Below are 24,308 nucleotides of genomic sequence, written 5' to 3'. Positions count from 1 at the left end.
CAGTATAATTACCACCAATGATCATTCTGAATTCTACCTAAGGTTAAGATTTTACAGAATTAGAAGGAGTGGGGGGGAAGGAAGTCTCTTGTTTTCCTTAATTGCAAGACTGGTCCTCATAGATAAATAATTTTATCTTTATCACTGTTATTTATTTTCTCTCTGAATTACAGCAAATCTATTTTTAATAGGTTTTTTTTTCCTGATTACAAAAGTGATGCATAGTTATTGTATACTATTTAGAAGACAGAATTTTAAACATTTACAGATACATAGATTTTTCTTTTTTGGCAAAAAATGGGATTACACTATACTGTTCAGTTATCTGTTATTTTTAACTTACTAATATATCAAGACTATTTTCCCATGTCACTACTCTAGTAGACTATTTTTTAGTAGTTGTATAATATTTCATAGTGAATGTAGCATAGCACAATTAATGAATTGCACATGGTTGAATATTTAAGTGATTCACAGTATTTTACTATTATAAAACAATGTCATAATGACCAGCCTAAAATATATATATTTAAATATATCTACAAAGAGTTGAGATAAATTCTTATGAGTGGATTTGCTTAGTCAAACAAAACCTTTTCATACATATTTTCACTCTGCCTCTATGGAGTTAACAGCAATTTACAGGATTATCAAAAATACAAAAATAACATTTTTACACATTTCATAAGAAATTCTTATTTAAGAGGGCAAGCTTATTCTCTTTATTGTCTCTTCTACGTCTACTAAGTCATAATGCCGATTGTGTATAGACTATTAAAGTTATTTAAGTATCTAATATCTTGAGAAGTCACATCAAAACAATTCATAAAAACTTTCAACAAGGAGACTACATTTTATATTTCTAAGTCATGCTTTATTAAATGAAAAGCCAGGCAAATGACTAATCTTTTCCCACTATTCTGAACACTAATATTTTTAAAAACATTGTACAAGTAGTCAAATAAAAACTAAAAGAAAGGTTCACGCCCTACTTTTTAATGGTATGTATAAAAGATAAGACTATATAGTCTCTGCCTTTAAGAAATATATAATCTATACAGAGGGGAAAAATACTAGTTGGAGAGACAAAAGGTACAAACATGGAAGAAAGGAGTGAATCCAGTTAGAGTAAACAGAAATAAAGCATTGTAAAGGTTGAGGTTAATAAGAGGGTTTCAGGAAGAAAAAAATATGAATTTTAATGTCAGGAAGAGATATGAACACTCTAGGTCTACACAACATATTTGAAAATGGTAATAACCTCCCTGGAGCAGAGGATTTGCATTCATGGAAAAATGATTTCTGAATGCCAGACTAAAGCACTGTAATTTAAAATGATAGACAACATGGCTTTAGAAGATTCTTACATAGAATCTTCTTACATAGAGCAATGACATAAAAATGATGCTTTAGAAGAATAAAGCAACTCAGTACCAGAGTTGGCTCAGCAATGTATTAATAACACTCAGGTGATCCAGAGGTATTGTGAAATTGTTTCGGCACTGCCATGGGTGAGAAGTGGGACACTGAACAACTTAATGTCAATGATGGGCAATAATCTCCTTCAATACTCCTCAGCGATCAGTTTAACATCTTAGGTCCTTTTCTACACATATATCCCAGGGGGTTCTTCTTCCTCTTAGCACAGGGAAATCAATCTTGTCTGTGACCACAGTTTACTCTCCTGCTTTCTTCTTGATAGTCTATTTCCTTGGACCTAATTGGCCATAATCAACCAAGACCCATTTCCAATGAACTTCCTGAAGGTCCCCTCTGTGTGGCGCTCTCATGGTTTCCGCACCACAATCTGAAGTCATGCCTCAGTCTAACACTCTGAACCACAATTTTTGCCTCTAGCATCTTTATTCGTTATGACCTAATATGGACTTGATCTGTGACTTCTGCCCTTACCTGCTGTTGCCATTACTGCTCATGATGTACCTGTGTTTTCTCATCAAACTTTCTTCCCTAAGCGGCTGTGACTGGTCCCAGGACACCAAACCTGCTGGACCACTGCAGCTAGGAATGGGATCCACCTTCCATGCCCTAATGCTAATAACTTCTCCCTCTCCTCAACTTCTACTAACAATCAATCAACAAAACCTATTGTTCTCCCTCTAATTTCTCACATCCACCCCTGCCACCATTTTTGTTTAAGCACTCACTACTTCTCTAAAATTTTACAGTAATGCCCTACCTGTGATTTTTGCCTCTAATCCATCCTTTACTGATAGAAAGAGAAAACACAGTTTGAATCCTTTAACCACCTGAGTAATGGTATCAAAAGAAATCTGACCAAGAAGAGTTTAAGGTTTTCATTCAAACTCCACTGTATGAAACAAACTGAAGATGACACAAACAAAAGGAAAAACATTCCATGCTCATAATTGGAAGAACAAGTATTATTAAAATGTCTATGCTTTCCAAAGCAATTTACATACTTAATGAAATTCCTATCAAAATACCAGCAGCATTTCTCACAGAGGTAGAACAAACAATCCTAAAATTTGTACAGAACCACAAAAGACTCTGAATAGTCAAAGCAATCTTGAAAAAGAAAAGCAAAGCTGGAGGTATCACAATTCCAGACTTCAAGTTATATTACAAAGCTGTAGTAATCAAAACAGTATGGTACTGGCACAAAAACAGACACATAGATCAATGAAATAGAACAGAAAACCCAGAAATGGACCCAAAACTATATGGTCATCTAATCTACAACAAAGCAGGAAAGAATATCCAATGGGAAAGACAGTGTCTTTAACAAATGGTGTTGGGAAAATTGGACCGCAACATGCAAAAAAGAATTAAATTGAACCACCTTCTTACACCATACACAAAAATCAATTCAAAATGGATGGAAGACCTAAATGTGACATCAGCTGTAGCAATTTCTTACTAGATCCAGAGTCAAGGGAAACAAAAGCAGAAATGAACTACTCGGATTTTATCAGGATAAAAAGCTTCTGAACAGCAAAGGAAACAAAACTAAAAGGCAACCTTTGGAATGGAAGAAGATATTTGCAAATGACATATCTGTTAAAGGGTTAGTATCCAAGTTCTATAAGGAACTTAGCAAACTCAATAAACAAATAATCCAGTTAAGAAATGGACAGAAGACAAGAATAGACATTTTTCTAAAGAAGACATCCAGATGACTTACAGATACATGAAAAGATACTCAACATCACTCATCATCAGAGAAATACAAATCAAAACCACAATGAGATACCACCTCACACCTGTCAAAATGACTAAATTAACAACACAGGAAACAATAGATGTTGGTGAGGATGCAGAGAAAGGGGAACCCTCTTACAATGTTGGTGAGAATGCAAACTGGTTGCTTCCACTCTGGAAAACAGTATGGCAGTTCCTCAAAAAATTAAAAAAAAAAACCACGATACTACCTTATGATCCAGCAATTGCACTACTAGGTTTTTGCCTGAAGGATACAAAAATACTGGTTCAAAAGGATACATGTCCCCTGATATTTACAACAGCATTATCAACAATAGCCAAATTATGGAAAGAGTTCAAATGTCCATTGACTAATGAATGGATAAAGAAGTTGTGGTGTGTACACACACACACACACACACACACACACACACACACTGGAATCTTACTCAGCCATCAAAAAGAATAAAATCTTGCCATTTGCAATGACATGGATGGAGCTGGAGTGTATTATGCTAAGCAAAATAAGTCAGCCAAAGAAAAACAAATGTCATGATTTCACTCATATATGGAAATAAAACAGATGAACGGGGGAAAAAAGAGAGGCAAACCATAAGACAGACTTAGACTTTATCTTTTTTTCTTTTTTTGTTTTGAGAGAGTGAGCAAGAGAGTGAGAATGAGCACATGGGAGGGGAAGGGGCAGAGAGAAAGGGAGAGGGAGAGTCTTAAGCAGGCTCCATGCCTAGGGCAGAGCCCAACACAGGGCTCGATCCCACAACCCTGGGATCACGACTTGAGCTGAAATCAAGAGTTGGGCGCTCAACCCACTGAGCCACCCAAGTGCCCTCTAACACTCTAAACTATAGAGAATAAACTGAGGGTTACTGTAGGGGAGATGGGCGGGAGGATGGGTTTAAGGGGTGATGGGCATTAAGGAGGACACTTGTTGTGATGAGCACTGGGTGTTATATGCAAGTTATGAGTCACTAAATTCTATTCCTGAAACTAATATCACACTATATGTTAACTAACCAGAATTTAAATAAATTTTTGAAACAACAACAAAAAAACTCCACTGTATGAATTCTACCCACTGTTGCCTTAGCAATAATAGTACCCATCGTTTTGATAATGGCATAAGGTGGTGACTTCACGTTTATTTACCACCACCTTAAAAGAAGAACTGGGAAGGCATTTGGAATGGTTTGTGCCCCAGACAAAAAAAAATATACCTTAAAAGGGAAGAACATGATTTATGTATAAGAGATAAATGGAGGGGCGCCTGGGTGGCTCAGTTGGTTAAGCAACCGACTTCGGCTCAGGTCATGATCTCATGGTTTGTGGGTTTGAACCTTGCATCGGGCTCTGTGCTGACAACTCAGTGCCTGGAGCCTGCTTCTGATTCTGTGTCTTCCTCTCTCTCTGCCCCTCCCTCTGCTTGCAGTCTGCCTCTCTCTCTCTCTCAAAAATAAATAAACATTAAAAAATAATAATAAAATAATAAAAAAAGCGATAACTGGAGCCTGGGTGCTTAAAATGGACCTCCTACTACTGTAGACTTGTTACTTCCTCCATTGCCTCTTCTCAATTTAGTGTGATAAATGATATAGTGTAGTAATATATACTGGAACTACTCAAATGTAACATAAACTGGTAAAAAGTAAAAACTAATTTTCCCATGTTAACCCAGTATACTAGAATGATCCTAGAACAGTTTGGTTACCATCAACTGTAAGGAATGGGTTCATCTGGCTGAAGAATGCGATGAGATGAAGAACAAAACAGGAAATCAGTGCTTTCATTGGCTTTTTAAAAAGCGTATTATTATTTATTTATTTTGAAAGAGAGAGAGAAAGTGGAGGCGGGGCAGAGAGAGAGGGAGACTGAAACCCAAGCAGGTTTCATGTTATTAGCCCAGAGCCCAAGGCGGGACTTGAACCCACAAACTGTGAGATCATGACCTGAGCTGAGATCAAGAGTTGGACGCTTAACCAACTGGGCCACCCAGGCACCCCCTTTCCTTGGCTTTATATTCTCTATTCATTTCCACTGACTTACTTGTCTCTTCGTACTCAGTAATTACTATAGCATGTAGTTATGCTTTGATATTAGGTAAAGTGAGATTTCATCTTATTATCAATATTTTAAAAATATTCATGGTGATTGATACTCAATTTTCTCCTCTAACTGAACTTTGAAATCAATGTGTCAAGTTCTATTTAAATAATACCTCCAGCATTTTGTTGGGGATGACATTCAATTTTGGTATAACTTAGGAGACTTTATTTTTCCCATCTGGGAAGATGGAGATCTATTTATTCAGGTCTTCAACTATGTCTCTCAGTAAAGTTTCACAGTTTTCTTCATATAAGTTTTAAATATCTTTGGTGGATTTTTGGTACATTTTATAGTTTCTATGTAATTGTGAATTGTGAATGGAACATTTTATTCCTGTTACATTTTCAACTGGCTATTTCTAATGAATGGGAAAGCTACTGACTTTGGTATATTTTCCCTGTATCCAATTACCTTTTAAAATTCCTTCATTTTAATAATTTTTTCCTTGGATTTTCTAAGTAAAGAATCATAAATTCTTTCATAATAATGACAGTTGGTAGTTTTTCCTTTTTAATATTTATAGTCGTTTTCATTGCCTTAATTATGAGAGGTCCACATCTCTAAATAAGATGTGGAACAGTTATCAGTAATAGTAAGCATTCTTATCTTGTGCCATGTTTTGAAGAGAATGCTTCTAATGAATTGCCACTAAATGCAATGTCTGCTGTTGATGTTGATCATTATCGTCTACCTGAAATCAGCAATGGGTGTTTACCTGTTTTCCTATGCTCCCTGGAAATAAATGTATTTGGATTAGAATGGTCGTCATGACCAGAGATCATCTGGTCTTCTTGCTTCTTTACCTTTTTTCTTAAACCAAAACAGAAGCATAAATATGAGTCCCCAAACAAAAATTTTAAATGTGCTAGACAAGTACAAGCATAAACAGAAATCCTCAAACAAAAACTCAAAAGTTATTGGACAAACTCTATTATTTATATAATCTTTTAACAATTTTGTTTCCAAGATGAATATTTAAAATCAACTAATGAGCTAATGTAAATTCATTCATTCAATAGATACTTCTTGTGCGCCTACTATATGCAAATGAGTTCATTATAAAATAATCAGCTGGAAGATCACTTAATCTAAAACTGTTTTAGAGTCAAATATGAATAATCTTAGTTTGATCATGTTTTACATACATATATGCCTAATCACTTTCAAACCTTCCAACTGTCCATGTGCTTCTTTCTCCAGAGTTTATGAACAGACTATTTTCTTAATGAATGACCTAATGGCACAGACGAAGAATTTAGTAATTTTTTTCTTTTTTTTAATGTGGTACAATTCTAACCACACTAAATTTTAAAGTGTTTAGGAGGTTGATAAGGAGCAGCGGTCCATGAATTACTAGAATCTCAGAGGAAAGGGACAGATTCATATTAGTAGATTCCCAAAATATGAGATAGAACTCTCAGACCTTTAAAAGATACAGCTTTGCTTTTGAATTTTCTAAAGTTTAGAAAATCTAAACCTTTTTAAGTTCTAACATCACTATTATAAACATTCAAAAATAAGAACCAATAAATAAAGGGAAAAATGATATTCAAACCAGTTTACTAATCCTCTTGGAAGCCTTATTAGCTTACAAATGACGATGATCTTGTATCATGTTAATGTTCTGAGCATTTTAAAAAACAAATACAGCCATTTCCCTGTAGCAATTGGTGTGAATCTATGGATAATCCTGATATTACAAGGGACAGGCTAAGTACGTGTGTATTCACTGGCTGATCTACTTTAATACCTTTTTTTGCTCATCTCAATCCAATATATCTTTTTAAAGTTAATTCCTAAAGCTTAAAATTAACCTAAACATTTTTCATTAACATGTACTGTTTCAGTAAATAATACTTTTGCATCACAAATTCCCAGTAGAGAAAAACTCATTCATAAGTATAATGTACCTAAGGTGATTGGAAAAACTAACCTGAAAACCAAAAAACCTGAATTATATACCATTAGGTGTAAAAACATTACCAAAATGAAAATCTTTATTATCAATCCAATATTATGTACTTAAAAAATAAGCTTTCAAAAGTGGTAAAGTATAACTAGACCATCTGTGAACTGCAGGGAAAACACTGACAGAAGTTAGAAGTCATGGTCATTTAAGAAAAATTCTTCATTTCCATAGGTTGATGGTCAAACTAAAAAACACACATTTGGGAAATTGAGGAAGTGATAGCCTTCACATTGCTAAGGAGTATTATAGAGAAAACCCTCAAGTTTATAATGGCTATAAGGGAAATGGCCTCTCCAAGAAGCTGGAGGGTAGCAGAAGCATACACAGAGCTGAAGACTGGTATGCTTCTATGAAATAATTTCTTCAAAGTAGACACAATATAAAGTTTCATACAAAGTTTCCGTGTTCCATCTTTCCTGGAGATGCTTCTTTTAAATGGCTTATTATAAGGTGGAATACATCAGGTGAAAGATAGCTGCTGTTATCAGCAGACCCAATGAAGAAGCTCTTAAATCCAGGAGACTGAAACATAATTTTTGTTAGGCAGTAAGGAGCACATCAACCTGTGAAGTATATAGCTCATTAATTATCGATTTCAAAAATGTGTTCTAATAAAAAATTCTTGGAGATTAAATATAATTAATATTATTTGTACCTTGAAGATTTGGATGGTGGTGTCTCTTCTGTTCTGGAACCAAGAACTGAGCTTCCGATTTCCTTCCTATTATCAGAACGCATCCCTTATTTCCCACTTTCAGTACTTGCGTTCCTGCCAACCTGTGCCTGAGACCTTTTCCTGAATACTTCAGTAGTTCCCCTGGGATTACAATGCATGCTTATCCCCACCTCAGTACTTGGTGTTAAACTGCTACTTTATCAGGTCTCCTTGATGCTTTATTTTCGTGTCTGCTATAGAGATCTGCTAGTTAGCAACATGGCTGTCTACTGCCGCTACCTCATGGAACCAACTAAGCTAATAAGTAACCAACATCTGGTCCTAACCTGTTCATAGAAACAAGAATGAGTCTAATTTCACTCTGTACCTGGGAACTACAATAGTCTCTGAGCTATAGTCAGCTCCAATAGTATTTTCAATTAGCTTCAGCTTCCTGTTCAGCTTTTCAATTTCTCTGGAAGTGAGTCCTGATACTTTTGCAGCTATTACCAAGAAGATGAATCTTTGCTCCATATCAAATGGTCTACGTGATTCTTCAGCTCAGACTCTCAGAAAGGATACCTGCCAGAAAACTTCTGCTGCCATGCCCTCTCTCCTAAGATACTGCACCGAATCAGTCCTAATTAATCACATCCCTTGTAATAACATGTCTGAAATTCTGACAACAGTGAGAGTGTTGAGAGTTCCCTGAGAGTCAATACTATACTTTCAAGAAATCCTAGTTATTTTCTTTATACATCCCTGGTCTGGTACTTGCACTCCTTTCCCCCAGTCCTACTGAGTTGCAACGATCTGTTTACATATCTGTCTCTGCCATTTAACCATGAATTCCTTGAGAGGAAGAGTAGTTCTTATGTTTATAAGGACTTAACCAGTGTTTAACATAACACCTGGCACATCTAAGAGGCTTGGTAAATGATGATTGTGGAAGTAAACAAATATATGCTTGTGGATGAAAACGTGATTCCTTAGCAAAGGAATACTGACTGAGTCTGCCTTAGGTGGTAAACAAGGACACAATCAAAAGAGAAGCTTCTGATTCCAAACTAGGAATCCAGACAGAGATGATAAAAGATACTCTAGGGGCGCCTGGGTGGCTCAATCAGATGAACGTTCCACCTCGGCTCAGGTCATGATCTCGCGGTTTGTGGGTTTGAGCCCCACGTTGGTCTCTGTGCTGACAGCTCAGAGCCTGGAGCTTGCTTCGGATTCTGTCTCTCTCTCTGCCCCTCCCCTGCTCATGCTGTCTCTCTCTGCCTAAAAAATAAACATTAAAAAAAAAAGATACTCTAAAGTTTTAGTGAGAAAGGTATGGCATAATTTATGGGTATCTGGTTTGTTTGTTTTCTATGTTTTTATTTATTTTTGAGAGAGAGAGAGAGAGACAGAGCACAAGCGGGGGAGGGGCAGAGAGAGAGGGAGACATGGAATCCGAAAAAGGGTGCAGGCTCCAAGCTATTAGCATACAGCTGGACGTGTGGCTCAAACTCAGGACCCATGAGATCATGACCTGAGCCAAGCCGGATGCTAAACCAAATGAGCCACCCAGGTGCCCCTATGGGTGTCTGTTTTTTAAAAGTTGTTCAAACATATCTTTAAAACTAATGCTGGTAGGGGCGCCTGGGTGGCTTGGTCGGTTAAGCGTCCAACTTCGGCTCAGGTCATGATCTCACGGTCCGTGAGTTCAAGCCCCGCGTTGGGCTCTGTGCTGACAGCTCAGAGCCTGGAGCCTGTTTCAGATTCTGTGTCTCCCTCTCTCTCTGCCCCTCCCCTGTTCATGTTCTGTGTCTCTCTGTCTCAAAAATAAATAAATGTTAAAAAAAAAAAATTAAAAAAAAAAAACTAATGCTGGTAAATGCTTAAGTTTAGCTGTTGTAATAAGAAGACATATGAGATTTTTCATTTTCTTATTTTAATAGAGTAAAAATTCTGGTTAAATGAATATCTTCTTAAGTAGGGATGCAGGCAAAAATAATTTGTGGCTTGAGTCTTAAAATGTAGAACACTCAATTTTCAGGCACCCCTCCCAAGTGACTACAACATATAAAAAACTGCATATTTGGATTTTAAAATGGTTCCACATACTTAAAATTTTAAAGTACACTTGACTCTTGAACAATACAGGTTTGAACCGCACACATCCACTTACACAATTTTTAAAAATAAATACAGTACAGCTCTTTAAGTGTACATTCTCTTCTTTATGATTTTAACATTTTCTCTAGCTCACTTTATTGCAAGAATACAGTATGTAATACATATAATACACAAAATGTGCGTTAATCCCCTGCTTATGTTATTGGCAAGGTCTTCCAATCAACAGTAGGTTATTAGTAGTTAAGTTTTTGGAGGAGTCAAAAGTTACATAGGGGCTTTCAGCTGGGGGTGGCAGTGGTGCCCCTAACCTCTGTGTTATTTAAGGGTCAACTCTAATTGCAATGTTACCAGCTGCCTATTACTTCACTTAGCGTTTTTCAGTACATATTACCAATTCTTTTCTACAATAAAGAATAATTTTTGCTTCTATAATATCTTTCCAAAAGGGGTTAATGAAACTCACAAATTATTCTAACTTTTGATTATAGGAATAAAAACAAATGGACAGTACATCTGGTGAAATTTTTAACAGTATATGGATTAGGGAAGGCCAGAGAGATGAGAATATAGCTTTTCCAATTTGAATGAATACTGGTAGTTATAACATAGAAGTATGTGGTAATTGTTGGAGAAAAACACAAATAGAAATATGATTTAGAAGATGCTCAAATTTGGTAGGTTACCCTTTTTGCTACATGAAGGACTAAAAGGAGGGTACAGCAGTGGAGGGAAGAGAAGCCAGAACAGAAAAGGTAAGGGAAATAGAGCATATGATTTATTTGGCATAATCCTGAACCCAGTACAAGACCCAGACTGTGGTATCTGCCAGGAATACAGGTGACACAGGCAGATTCAAGCAGCAGGCAAATTGGCCTAAGGCCATTATTTAAAGAAGAGATGAGTAGACCAAGTTAAGAGAAACCTGGATTCAGAAAGAAGAAATTTAGTCCCCAGAAAATTGGCATAAGGCCATTGGGGTATAAGATAGGAATCCATAAGACTAGAATTAAATCACAGAGATCACTTCCATTAATAAAGTCAAAAGTGGCCAATTAGCCATTAAGCTCCTTTGTCTTAGTGTCTGTGGTCAGGGTAAACCTAATAGGTGTCTAGTTAGGTGAGCTTTCATATGAGAAGAATATAGGAGACCAGTCCAGCTGACAAAATTAATTCACTTTCATCAAAAAATAATCATTTCCTCCCTTCTCAGTGATCAAAGCCTTCACCAATCAATCCTTTCTCTTCTGTGTAAGATAGGATAGGCTACATTCCTCAAATGTAATGGCTCAAACACAACAGAAGTGTGTTCATTACTCTCATAAGAGCTCAGGACCAGGGTTGGGGATGGGATCAGGGAACTCTGATTCAGAGACTAAAGATGATGTCATTATCACCTGAGGTGCGGGAGGGGGTGGGGGGTGGTATGCAAGAAGTTCATGTGAGAAACTTTTCTTGGCCAAGCCTATAAGTGGTATAATCACTTCTGCTCACATGCAGTTGAAGAGAACTTAGTCACATGGCCACACTTAAGTGTTAAGAGATGAAGGAAAATGAAGAAGAAACAAAACAAAACAAAACAAAACAACTGGGCATCCACAACCCTAACTATTTTGGGGGAAGAAAAGAGATTATGGTCAACAGCTTGCAGTCTGTCATACCAACTTGGGGTAACAACATCAACAACTCATGGGATATAAAGGACAAGGGAGAAAAATATTAGAATTATATGTACGTTTAACAAAGACTTGGAGAGATTCACTTCTAGAACAAGCCACTTCTGTAGGACTGGAAGCCTCAGGGGAGGGAACACTTCCAAATCACCTTTATCAATTTTGCAGGACACTAAACTGCTGTGATTGACTTAGGTTGACGGTTCCACACATTTTATCTCCTGCATTCTGTATCTCTTCCCAAAGTCTTAGACACAGCCGCTACTGGCTTGAAGTTTAATGTTTGCATGTGCACTCTCCCTAGCTCTGTATTTCCAAATTTAGCAAAATTTTTATGTATCTCTGACCTTTTCACAAAACACTGCAGTGAAGTTAAGAAAACACTGGGTCTGATCCTCTATTCTCGATGGTGGGAGCTGCTGAGTGTAAACAGATGCTTTGTGCTCTCCCTCCACAGATCTCCCCGCATCATCTATGGGAGGCCAAAAAGTAATTACTGTCCTACAGTTTACTTTACAAAATCCGAACTGAATGATCTACAGGGAAAAATATAATGGTCTTCAAATTTTTGCTCTGCAATTCTAAAACTGAGTTATTCCTAAACTAAATTTGGTAACAGATCGCTATACTCAAAATATCAAAATAAAAAACCTAAAAACAAAATATACTAAAAATATCAAAATATCAAAATAAAAAACTCTAAATCGAAAGTCTAAGCAACAGAAAAAAAAATGCCTGAAAACCCCCCCCACACACATACACGTTTTAAATTCTAACAACTTTCTTTCATTAATATAGTAAAATTCACTCCGAAAATAAAGTATCATCAAACTTCAAAATAATGAAACTACAGCATATGTGACTTTGACAAATATTAACTGTATTAAACCTAATACAATTATGAATTCTTGGCTTCATGCGGGCCAAGGAAAATATAGACATTTTAAGTTTAAGGGAAGGCATCACTGCACAAGTTTTAGATAGGGCAAATTTTGTGAAGATAATTGAATTTTTCGTGTCAAAAAGATCTTGTAAAACTGCTACTGAAAACTACCCAAGCACGGACCTCAGGGTTGGCCACACAAGCTACCTTATTTGTAAGCGCAAAGCCACAGAGCAGAAAAATGAAATCAGAGACACCTGAAGGTAAAAGAATTTAAATTTGCCTTTTCATTTTATTCCTCCTAGGAAATTATCTTTTATACCTCCTAGGAAATTATTTTATGGGAATTGCTAAATATTCTTTTCAAGTTTGCTAACAACATTCAGGGAATTATTTTTCTAACTCTAGACAGCTTTGTCTTTTTGGTCTTACTGAAAAATTGTGAGCTACATTTTAATCTCAGTTTTCCTACTTATAAAAATGGGAGAGTCTACATGGAAATGAAAATTTCAAACACACCTATAAAATGAAATACATAATGTATTCATAAAAACAAATAATGATCACTTTTAGGTAACTTTGTGGAATGTCTGAGTCATGTTGACATGGGCAAAATGAGTGGTCTAAGAAGTGGTAGAAATGATAAAAGTTACATTTTTTAATTACCTCATCTTTCCAAAAGAAATAAAAATATTGTGTCAACGCAATTTTCTTCTTTGGAATTTCCAAACTCAGACCTCTGCAACTAGTACTTAGATGTTACTTCTTAAGGTAGTGAAACAAGGGCCTGCAGGCAACAGAGTACATCATTATCCTTCCAGTGAATAACAGAAAGGGAAGGTTCACTGCCAAGGCACAGTCTCATGTTACTTCAGGTCAGCAATTTGAAAATTTACCCTGTGGTAACGTCTGATTTTCCCAGGGAGGCAAGATTAAATGCCAGATAAAGGATTCACTACTTGACAATTAGAGAAACTGATGCCTACAAGCTGATAATACCCTAAAGAGGTAACTTGAAACAATTATATCAATTATCTAAACACTGTATAATGTATTACCTTTTAGCAGTGAGAAACAGCCATGAGAACGAAAAATGGAAGGAAAAATAAAAACCATTTGTATTAACCAAAATTATGTTGATTACTCATCCTTATTAGTTTCTTTAAAAAAACTGTTTGATGTTAAATCAAATCAATACTAATTTTTAAAAATAAAGAATGATTAAGCATTTATTTGATTTCATGTAGAAGGCTGAGTATTTGTTATTAGGTCGCACCTGATACTGGCAACTGTACTAACATTTTCATAAAACACCAAACAGCAAAGCTCTTTTAAATTTAGACTTTTATTTTATATTTTTTAGGATAAGAATCATGAAATTTTATTCACATCTATTTTTATTCCGGCTAAAAAGATGTTCATGGAAGTACTACACTTGGCTTTCTCAAATGGCTTGAGGCTCATTTAAAAGCTTCTAAGAAGATAAAAGGGGTAATATTTTCTTTGCTTGTTGGGTGGTCGAAAGGTTAAGTATCAAATTCCCAGTGTGGGAAAATCCCAAAGTACTCTAGGTGAAATGTTTTGATGCTAGGTACGTGTGTCCATGTGGAAGTACACACAGCTGAAGACCAGCCAATAGTATTTCCTGGGCCGAGATCAAACAAAGTTATAAAATTAAAAAAAAAAAAAAGCAACTGACCACTTACTCTAAAGTCTCTACGTGTAGTTATAGTAGCGTACATTTTAAGGTTCTTTACAAGTTTACAAAGCACTTTCACAAATATTGTCTCAGTATTTTGAGGACGATTGATAGGAGGATGATGTAAGTAAGGCATGTCTCTAACGAGGCCATATGCGTCGTGGTTTACTGCGTACATCGCGTCTCTTTTGGTCTATTCCAGGCCTTTGCTCCAGCAATACCTCCCCTGCCCTGCCTACCTAACTCACTATTTTTCTACTACTGGGTACTTCCCTCCAGCATACACATGTTGGTATTCCTCCGTCTTAGCAGGCTTCCTGTCCCACTTCTCCATTTAGCTACCCTTCCCTTCTTCCCACCTTCTCTCCTGCATTCATTTCCTGTCTCTGACTTCCTCTACTTCAGCAGGTTCTCCCCTCTACCACTCCACTAAAACTGTTTACCAAGGGCGTCAATGACCTCTTTGTTGCTAAATCCAAAGGCCAATTCTCAGTTCTCATCTTACAGCATCTGACACAGTTGATATCTCTTTTTTCCTTGAAATAATTGTCTCAGTTTCCAAGATACCACTCTCTTGACTTTCCTTTTACTCCTCTGGCAGTTCCTTCTTGGAGCTTCTCTGCAAGTCCTTGGACCTCATCTCTTTTGAAAATCTGTGATTACCCCCTTGATGATCTCATCTAGTTTTTACATATTATAAATACACTAACAAATCCAAAATTTTTACATGTACCCTTCTGAATTAATATAAATTCCACAAAGGCAGGAATTTGTTTACAGTGGTAAGCTTCTGCTTCTCCAAAGCCTACAAGAGTCTCTGGCCTGTAGCAGGTTCTCCAATATTTGCTAAATAAATGAATGGATGAATGTGGTTATAAAACTTATTATAACTGTTAAATAAGGATTCCTTTAAAAATTAAAACATAATATTAAAAACTCAATAATCAGCTGGTATTAACAATGTAATTGACTTCAAAACTGTGCTGTTGGGAAGGCAATACAGTAAAATATGTTCAATAATTTGTCTTTTGTGGAATGGGAAATTTTTTGATATGGATTTATCCTCAAATTTCAGATATATAAATTAAAAATTTCTGTTAAATGTATCTGTAACCGGGGCACCTGGATGGCTTAGTCAGTTAAGCATCTGATTCTTGATTTTGGCTCCTGTCATGATCTCACAGTTTGTGAGTTCGAGCCCCACATTGGGCTCTGTGCTGAAAGTGTGAAGCCTGTTTGGTATTCTCTTTCTCTCCCTCTCTCTCTGCCCCTTTCCTGTTACCTCTCTCTCTCTCTCTCTCAAAAATGAATAAACAAAACAAAAAGCATGTGTAACCACTTGAAGACTAGAATTAGGATGTATAATTTTCAAGTCACTAGAGTGAGAGAAAAGAATCAAAAAAAAAAAAAAAGGACTAATATAATGTCAGGGCATAAGAGAAAAAAATTATACATGCTCATGTTATACAGCAAAAACAGATGCAAATATGTCAATGAATATAGGTGAGTTAAATTCTCATTAAAAAAGAGCAACTCTTGGGGCACCTGGGTGGCTTAGTCAGTTAAGCATCCAGCTTCAGCTCAGGTCACCATCTCATGGTTCATGAGTTCGAGGCCCACGTCGGGTTCTGCGTTGACAGCTCAGAGCCTGGAGCCTGCTTCAGATTCTGTGTCTCCCTCTCTCTCTGTCCCACCCCTGCTCATACTCTGTCTCTGTCTCTCTCAAATATAAATAAACAGTAAAAAAAAAAAAAAAGAGCAACTCTCACATTGTATTTTTAAGAAGTCATATAAATGTTCCTTACAAGAGCCAGAATTAAACATTGCCAAGAATTCTTGAAAATGCACAAAATTAAGGGCCAAAAGCATTAAATGGGGCAAAGAAAAAATTCACCAAGAAGCTATTACACACATAAGGCAAAACAGTTTAAAATTCTATAATGGAAAACCGGTTACAAAAATGCAATTTGACCAATTCACAATCGTGGCTGAGATGTCAACAAATCTCTACTAGAAATGGATAGGTCAAATGACAAAACCATGTAAGAAAAAAATTTGTGTAACAAAACAAATAAGATGTTTATTTGTTTTTAATAAACAAAATATATAAATTGACCATATATTATTCTTCATAAAAATATCAATAAGATAAAAATGTGGAAGTTATATAGGCTCAATGAAATATTCATAGAGTATTAGAGAATAGGAAAAATAAATTTACCAGGAGTACCTGTATCAATACAGATAAGGTTTTTAAAGACAATATTAAGTAAAAATACAAACTGGACAAAGATACTATAAAATCAGTATATATTATTCAAGGGTACATTCACTTATAATAATATTATGAAAACTTGCACAAGAATGATAAAAATCAAGTTTAGAACAGTGGTTATCTCTTTGGGGAAGAGAGAATTATGACAGAGGTATATATGCTAACAGTTTATTTTTTAAGCTGTCAGTGCATCTATAGCTACGCATTATATTATCTATGTACTGTTTTTTTGAAAGTTGGACATATGTCATTTTAAAAAATCATTCAAGTTTTATTCCTTCCCTCATATAGAAAAATGCTAAAAGTTATTAGCAAAAAACCCAACATAAAAAAGACCACTTTGGGAAATTTAAGATATACTATTACACAACTGGGAAATTCTTGGGTTAAAAAAGAAATTAAAACTGAGATTACAAGCTTTTTGAAAATAAATGACACTTAGGATTTACAATTAACAATCTGTGTAATTTGGTCAAAGCCATTACTGACAGGGGAAAATTAATAACCTTAAATGTATTTAAAGTAAGAATTTGAAATAAGAATTTAAAGTAAATAAACTATGTATTCAATACAATAAGCCAAAAAGTAAATTAAGATAAATTTGAAGAAAATAGAAGGGAATAATTACTAAAGATAAAAGCAGAAGTAAAACAATAAAACAGTAAATAAATTTAATTTTAAAAAGTATTATTTGAAAAGACCAATAAAATAAACCCCTATCAAATCTGATTTTTAAAAAGCACTGAAAATGAAATAAACAATATTAAACATAAGTTACATTATATCCATAGTTTGGAATAGCACCTAAATATAAGATAAGAATCAGAGATCTATGATTTATCGATATAATAATCTCTTAATATAATATCGGTCTAAAAGGCAAGAACAATAGGGACAGTATGGTCACATATGTGTTACGAAGAAAATGATATATGTGTTTAAGTTTATAGGTTTGTAAATATATTTTAAAGGCCTGAGATGAGAGAAAACATTTATGATCTATAAAGTAGGAACAGGATTTAAATTTTGCCATGTCCTAGAAGTCAATAAAAAACAAAAATTGATGAAGATATTAGAAGGCAATTCCCAGGAAACTATAAACAAAAAAATTCTCTACGTCACCAGGAATCACAGAAATGGAACTTTTTTTTCAGAAATGTAATTTGTAACAATCATGACAAAACATTTTTCACACTCGAATTGTAAACAATCAAATTTGATAATATTAAGTAAAGGGGACACTAGAAGTTCATGACGATCGGGATGAAGTATATTTGGATGCAACCATTTTGAAGAACAATTCAATAGTTGCTATTAAAATTTAGTAGCGATGGACCTAGCAATTTAACATGTGTGTCTACATAGAAACCTGATATTCACTGTAGCAATGTTTCTGATATTGAAAAAATAGAAACAATCAAAATTTCCATGAGTGAGATAACAGTTAAATAATGGAGTAGTCTATAGCTATTAAAAAAGGATATGGTAGATTAAGAGGTGATAGTACACTGGGGTGCCAGGATGGCTCAGTCAGTTGAGTGACCAACTTTTGATTTCGGCTCAGGTCATGATTCCTGGGTTGTGGGGACAGAGCCCCACGTTAGGGTCCGCAATGAGCATGGAGCCTGCTTAAGATTCTCTCCCTCTCAGGGCACCTGGCTGGCTCAGTCGGTTAAGCATCCCACTTCAGCTCAGGTCATGTTCTTGCGGTTCGTGAGTTCAAGCCCTGTACTGGGCTCTGTGCTGATAGCTCAGAGCCTGGATCCTCCTTCAGATTCTGTGTCTGTCTTTCTGTCTCTCTCTCTCCCCCTCCCCTGCTCATGCTCCCTCTCTCTCTCAAAATTAAACACTTAAAAAAATTAAAAAAAAAAAAGATTCTCTCACTTCCCCTCTGCCCTTCTCCCCTGTTTCTGCTCTCCCTCCTTCCCTCCCTCCCTCTCTCAAAAAAGGGGAAAAAAAGAGGTGACACTATAGTAAGATTCAGAGGACACGTAAGTGGGTGAAATAAACCAAGTTAAGAAAGAATGGGTAAAAAAGAGAAACAAAATTCACACTTTAAAGAAATACACATACACACAGACTTTAGAAAAAGTTGTGGAATGGAGTATTGTTTTTTAAAAAGCAAACAGCACATATATTATTAGCCCAATTTTAGACAAGAGTTACTAGCTTTGTTTAGAGAAACCTTCCTAGAGAAACCCGAGTCTAGGACCAAATCCAGTGTTCTTCTTTCTACTCTAGACAGCTTGGCACACTGGAATAAAAGTGCGTTGTTTTCTACTCCTTCAGGCCTATGTTCACCACTTCCCAGTTAGGTAACCTTGGGAAAAATAAGGTCTCTGAACCTTAGCATTTTCAACTGTCAAATGGACAAATAAACACTAGCTCCACAAATTACAAAGACAAATGAAAACTACATGAGAACAATTCCTTCTCCCCTGGCCAACAGAAACAGTTCATCGAGAATCCTCTGTTAATCAGCAGGGTCCAGAAATAGTCTTAGGGCAGCTCAGCTCCATGAGTAAAGTTTGCGATGTCAAGTGCCTCTGTGGCACTGTCAGTTGGAAGTTTCTAAATATGTTCAAGATGATAAAACTATTCCGATGGCCTGGTATTTCCTTGAGGCTCCCATCTGCCTCATACTCTAGCACCTTTTGCTCAGTTTTTCTGGCTCAGTTCCAAACATCTAGATTATACGGTATGTGGTAGGTATTTCATTTATTTCCTAAGAGCGATGGCTGACCCTTAATGACAAAATCTCTAGCTGTGCACTAAGCCACTGTCTTCTAGGCCTGCCTACATGACTCTAAGATAGTTTTTCTAGGTTGCAAGTCAAAGAAATGAACATAACACACCATTAATAGTCTGTACTATTTTACCCTAAATGAATCACCTTGAACTTACCCAGTTGTATGAGTTAGCTCAGGCTGCCATAACAAAATACCACAGACTGGACGGCTTAAACAGAAATTCATTTTCTCATAGTTTTGGAAGCTAGAAGTCCAAGATTGAGGTGCCAGCACAGAAAGTTTCTGGTGAGAAGTCCTTCTGGATGGCAGATGGTCACCTTCTTCCGGTATCCTCACATGGCCTGTCCTCGGTGTGTGGGCACACTCAGAAAGTGTGAGTGAGCTCCCTCTCTTTGTGTCTCTTCTTATAAGGACACTTATCCTATCAGACCAGGAGCCTACCCTTATGACCTCATTTAACCTTATGACTTTCTTAGAGATGCTATTTCCAAATACAGCCACACGAGAGGCTAGAGTTTTAACATATACATTTCGGGGGGACACAAACATTCAGTCCAGAACACCAACCACAGAGTGACTCATCGGCCCTTTTTCTCTACTCACTTATACAGGTCTTAAAAATGTTCTGGCAGGTCATTTCCCTCAAGCTGGCATTTTATTCTGGAGGAACTCGAATACTGGGAGATCTGAGTTGGGAGGAACCCATTCTGTCGGATCCTTTATAAACAAACAAACAAACAAACAAGCGAACATTAAGTAAGATCAGTCCTAGAGTCTCTGGCCTACCTAGATCCCTGTGGAGGGGTTCCCCGCTTACCAGTCACAACTTCAAGTTCCCTGCCCACCAACCAGCCTTGGCCTACTTGCATCCCAGTGGGAGATCTCCTGCAAGCACATTCCACCACATGGTTCCCTGTCTGCCAACACTGGCCCAAGGGCACACCAGCAGGCGACTTCCAGGTTGCCAGTTCTAGCTGGTATCTCCCTGTCTGCCAGCCTCAGCCCAGCCACTGCGGAAAAGCTCTTGCTGTGAACACACTTTTTCTCACGAGGCCTAAATCCCAACCTGGGGAGGCAGCTGCCCTTCCACGTTTGTTTTTTCCTTAGGTTCTCTCTCTTGGCCCTAGAATATTCTTTTGAATTTTGATTCCTTCTCAGTAGCTTTCCTATCATAAATAGTTAATAATTCTTCATATTGAACATTATGCATTCAAATTACCATGTGGTTTCCATCTTCTGACTGGCCCCTGGCACAGAACAGCTTGAAGATGAGTGTCACTGGGTGTTTCACGGTGCTGCCCCAGGAACAAGAAGAGAGGTACGCTAGTGTCCGAGAAAGAAATCACTTCTCCTACAGTTCCCTGCTGCAAGCTCTACTGGCAAAAAAGAAATGTTGGCAAGTTCCAACACCAGCATTACAAGCAGGGCAATGAAGGGTAGATTTGAAGGTTATGTGACATAGTAACCGTGCTGCTATCCACACACAAAGTCCCTATCTAATTACATTAAAAAAAAAAAAAAGTTAACACATAGCAAGACCTTCCTATGTGCCTGACCATTTTAAGCTCTCTTAATAATTCTGTAATGTAGGTACTATTATTATCCCTACTTTACAGATGAGGAAAGTGAGGCATAGGCATGTAAATTTAATTAGCTTTGGCACGGTTCTGCAGTGAAAGACTTGAGATTCAAATCTAGGTATTCTGACTCCAAAGACTACATCTCAACCATCATGTTGTATTGACCTTTGTTTCTATTGCTAAGACAAAAACAAGCTTTAAAAAGTGAAGAGATTTGTTTCTTTTCTGGAGGCCACTTTCCCCACCGGCCTGACACACCACCAGTGTGGCAAAGTTTCCTCTCATGCTCTTGGGCACAGCTCTGAGCAGCATCATCCTTTAGACCAGAAAGCTGGCGGGCACTGTGGGGAAGAAACCAATTAAGAAGAGAGTGGAGGAGGTGCTAGAAGAGGGGGAAGAATTCGTGGGTGTAAAAGGTTCCCAAACATGGAGTGGAAAAGGCAAAGTGGATACTCCTGAAGTGCAAGGGGTCCTGAGAGGAGGACAACACATGGGAGCCAGAAGACAACCCGGACTGCCCTGACCTCAATGCCCAGTTTCTACAGTCACAGAAAACAGTACATGGGACAGATAAATCAGAGGAAGGCAAGCACAAAATTGACTCTGGCTCTGAAAATAAGGGAGAGAACAAACCAAAGAAGAAGAAAGAAGAGTCAGAAAAGCCATGGGACTTTGCCAGTGGTTTGGAGCTGGATGGAGCAGATGACTGGAGCTACAGACTCCAGCAGAGAACTCATGTTCCTGATGAAATGGAAAAAATCTGACGAGGACGACCTGGTCCCCACCAAGGAAGCCAATGTCAAGTGCCCACGGCAGGGGGCAAGGGGTCATACCCTTCTCTGAGGAAAGGCTGATGTGGCATTCCTGCCTTTCAGAGGATGGTGACAAAGAGATGACAAGAATGCACTCTCGCGAGTACCGGCCCCTGTCATACCTGACTGCAGGCTTCAAGTGGGGAGGAGGGAGTTCTACTTGCCTTGACACCACAGGAGTGGCTTGACAGGATGTCCTTTGAAGAGTCAGCACAGTGTGCTGTGCTCTACAGCAGCCCAAGTAAAGCCCGTCCACGCCATGGAGTTTGCACACCCATCCCAGTGGAGGGGAAGGGGGAGAAGTAGTGCAAGGCAGCTCATTCTGGGTTCTGCTGAGAAAAGCAGAAGGCCTTCCATGAAGGACAAAACCTGCAGAATGGGTGTGTGGGACAGCAAAAGATACTGTAGATCTTCAAAGACCATCTCCACACCCCACAGCCTGCTTCCCCAAAGTGCTAACGCTGCATTTTTACAGTGTAGCGTGTGTGTAGTGTAGTTTTTGGTAATCACTGGTATGTAATTTGTGGGTACAAGGGATGGAGTACGAAGGGAGATAGGTAGGATCATTTTTTATTAAAATTTGGGGCCTGACTGGGAAAATGGTGTAACAATGGAGAGAACAACTTAATGATGATTTTGTTCTACGTCCAGAATATTTTATCTTAAAAAAAAAAAAAAAATGTCACCAGTGACCTAAATGAGGACTATAAGAAACTATTTAAAATGCCTGAAACTTATCACCCAAGGTGTTCCTTGCCTGAGCTTAATGTTATTCCCAGGAAAGAACTAAGTGAGTTAATAAATCACCAGCTGCCACTTGTGGGATGGAAACTGGTTGAGGAGGGAAAGTCTTCTATCGGAGCACATACAGGCCCACTGTTCTGTCTTAGCAGTGCTAACTCTTGATGTTGACAACACGCTTCTTTTTCAATTATAAAGTTATAAATAGCAGCTTGCTCATCCGAGCCACTGGCCAAGGCACTTGGGGAGGGGAAGAGGTGGTATAGAAAGTGGGAAAGTAGGGAAGAAAGGCCCATGCTCTCAGAATGGAAGAGTCTTGGAGCCTCTCTGTTACTTGAATTTTGAACCCTAAAGCCACTGGTCGCAGCACTGACAGCACAAGCTCACAGAAGCACTTTAAAAGTTGAATGATTTCAAAAGCCCTGGTCTCAGGACATTAAACATTCACACTGGCACAGTGGTTCACTTTAGAACACAAAACAAGACTTTTTCTAATCCTAAGAATTACCTGATACCTGAAATGCTGTCTTCAATCATGAGATCCATTAGTTCTTGACACAGTCTAGACCTGCATCTAAAAATCCATTATAAAATCTTGCTAGGCATGTGTTAGGCTTCCTTGAAAACTTTGTTTAAACGTAAACTTCCTACCACATTGTCAGTTTTTGTCTTAAAACTATAGGTTTATTTAAAAAAAAAGTGAAGAGAAACTCTATTAGAGGCCAATGTTCCTCAATATTGCTATTAAAAAAGATAGCACACATAGACGGTACTTATCTCTGAAAGAAAACTAGAAAAAAATATCAAAATGTTAACAATTATTAATTCTGAGTGGTGGGATATACAGTTCACACCTGAACACAGGTTCACCAATACACAGATTTTTATTTCTGAAATAGCACTGTAAATGTATTTTCTCTGCCTTATGATCTTTTTTTTTAGTATGAAGTTTATTGTCAAATTGGTCTCCATACAACACCCACTGCTCATCCCAACAGGTGCCTTCCTCAATGCCCATCACCCACCTTCCCTTCCCTCCCACCCCCCATCAACCCTCAGTTTATTCTCAGTTTTTAAGAATCTCTTATGGTTAGCCTCCCTCCCTAACTTTTTTTTCTTCCCTTCCCCTCCCTCCTGGTCTTCTGTTAAGTTTCTCAGGATCCAGATAAGAGTGAAAACATACGGTATCTGTCTTTCTCTGTATGACTTATTTCACTTAGTGTAACAATCTCTAGTTCCATCCATGTTGCTACAAAAGGCCATATTTCATTCTTTCTCATTGCCAAGTAGTATTCCATTGTGTACATAAACCACAATTTCTCTATCCATTCATCAGTTGATGGACATTTAGGCTCTTTTCATAATCTGGCTATTGTTGAAAGTGCTGCTATAAACATTTGGGTACAAGTGCCCCTATGCATCAGCACTCCTGTATCCCTTGGGTAAATTCCTAGCAGTGCTATTGCTGGGTCATAGGGTAGGTCTATTTTTAATTTTTTCAGGAACCTCCACACTGTTTTGCAGAGTGGCTGCAGCAGTTTGCATTTCCACCAGCAGTGCAAGAGGGTTCCCGTTTCTCCAAATCCTCTCCAGCATCTATAGTCTCCTGATTTGTTCATTTTGGCCACTATGACTGATGTGAGGTGGTATCTCAGTGTGGTTTTGATTTGTATTTCCCTAATGAGGGGTGATGTTGAGCACCTTTTCATGTACCTGTTGGCCATCTGGATGTCTATTCATGTTTTCTGCCCATTTCTTCACTGGATTATTTTTTTTTCGGGTATGGAGTTTTTGGTGAGTTCTTTATAGATTTTGGATACTAGCCCTTTGTCTGATATGTCATTTGCAAATATCT

At 37.4% G+C, this 24,308-nt stretch overlaps 1 protein-coding gene and 1 pseudogene across 6 annotated transcripts in view; one reads left to right on the top strand and one right to left on the bottom strand.

Annotated features, from left to right (window-relative positions):
* The window catches only part of MICU3 (mitochondrial calcium uptake 3), a 110,995-nt gene that overhangs the window by 61,724 nt on the left and 24,963 nt on the right, over positions 1–24,308 (bottom strand). The window contains exons 1-2 of one of the 6 annotated variants that reach the window (XM_060653085.3): positions 20,540–20,633; positions 19,924–20,037 (exon numbers count right to left, since the gene is read on the bottom strand). The exons of the other annotated variants lie outside the window; for them this stretch is intronic. The gene's annotated coding sequence lies outside the window, so the exon portion shown is untranslated. Of the gene's footprint in view, positions 1–19,923; positions 20,038–20,539; positions 20,634–24,308 lie in introns of those variants that run through there. 6 annotated transcript variants of the gene reach the window in all.
* LOC132692811 (chromobox protein homolog 1 pseudogene) lies at positions 20,541–22,076 on the top strand (annotated as a pseudogene).

This window comes from Panthera onca, chromosome B1 (genome assembly GCF_046562875.1).
Source record: "Panthera onca isolate mPanOnc1 chromosome B1, mPanOnc1 haplotype 2, whole genome shotgun sequence".
In the NCBI taxonomy this organism is placed as follows: Eukaryota; Metazoa; Chordata; class Mammalia; order Carnivora; family Felidae; genus Panthera; species Panthera onca.
This window is presented reverse-complemented; position numbering and strand designations above follow the sequence as displayed.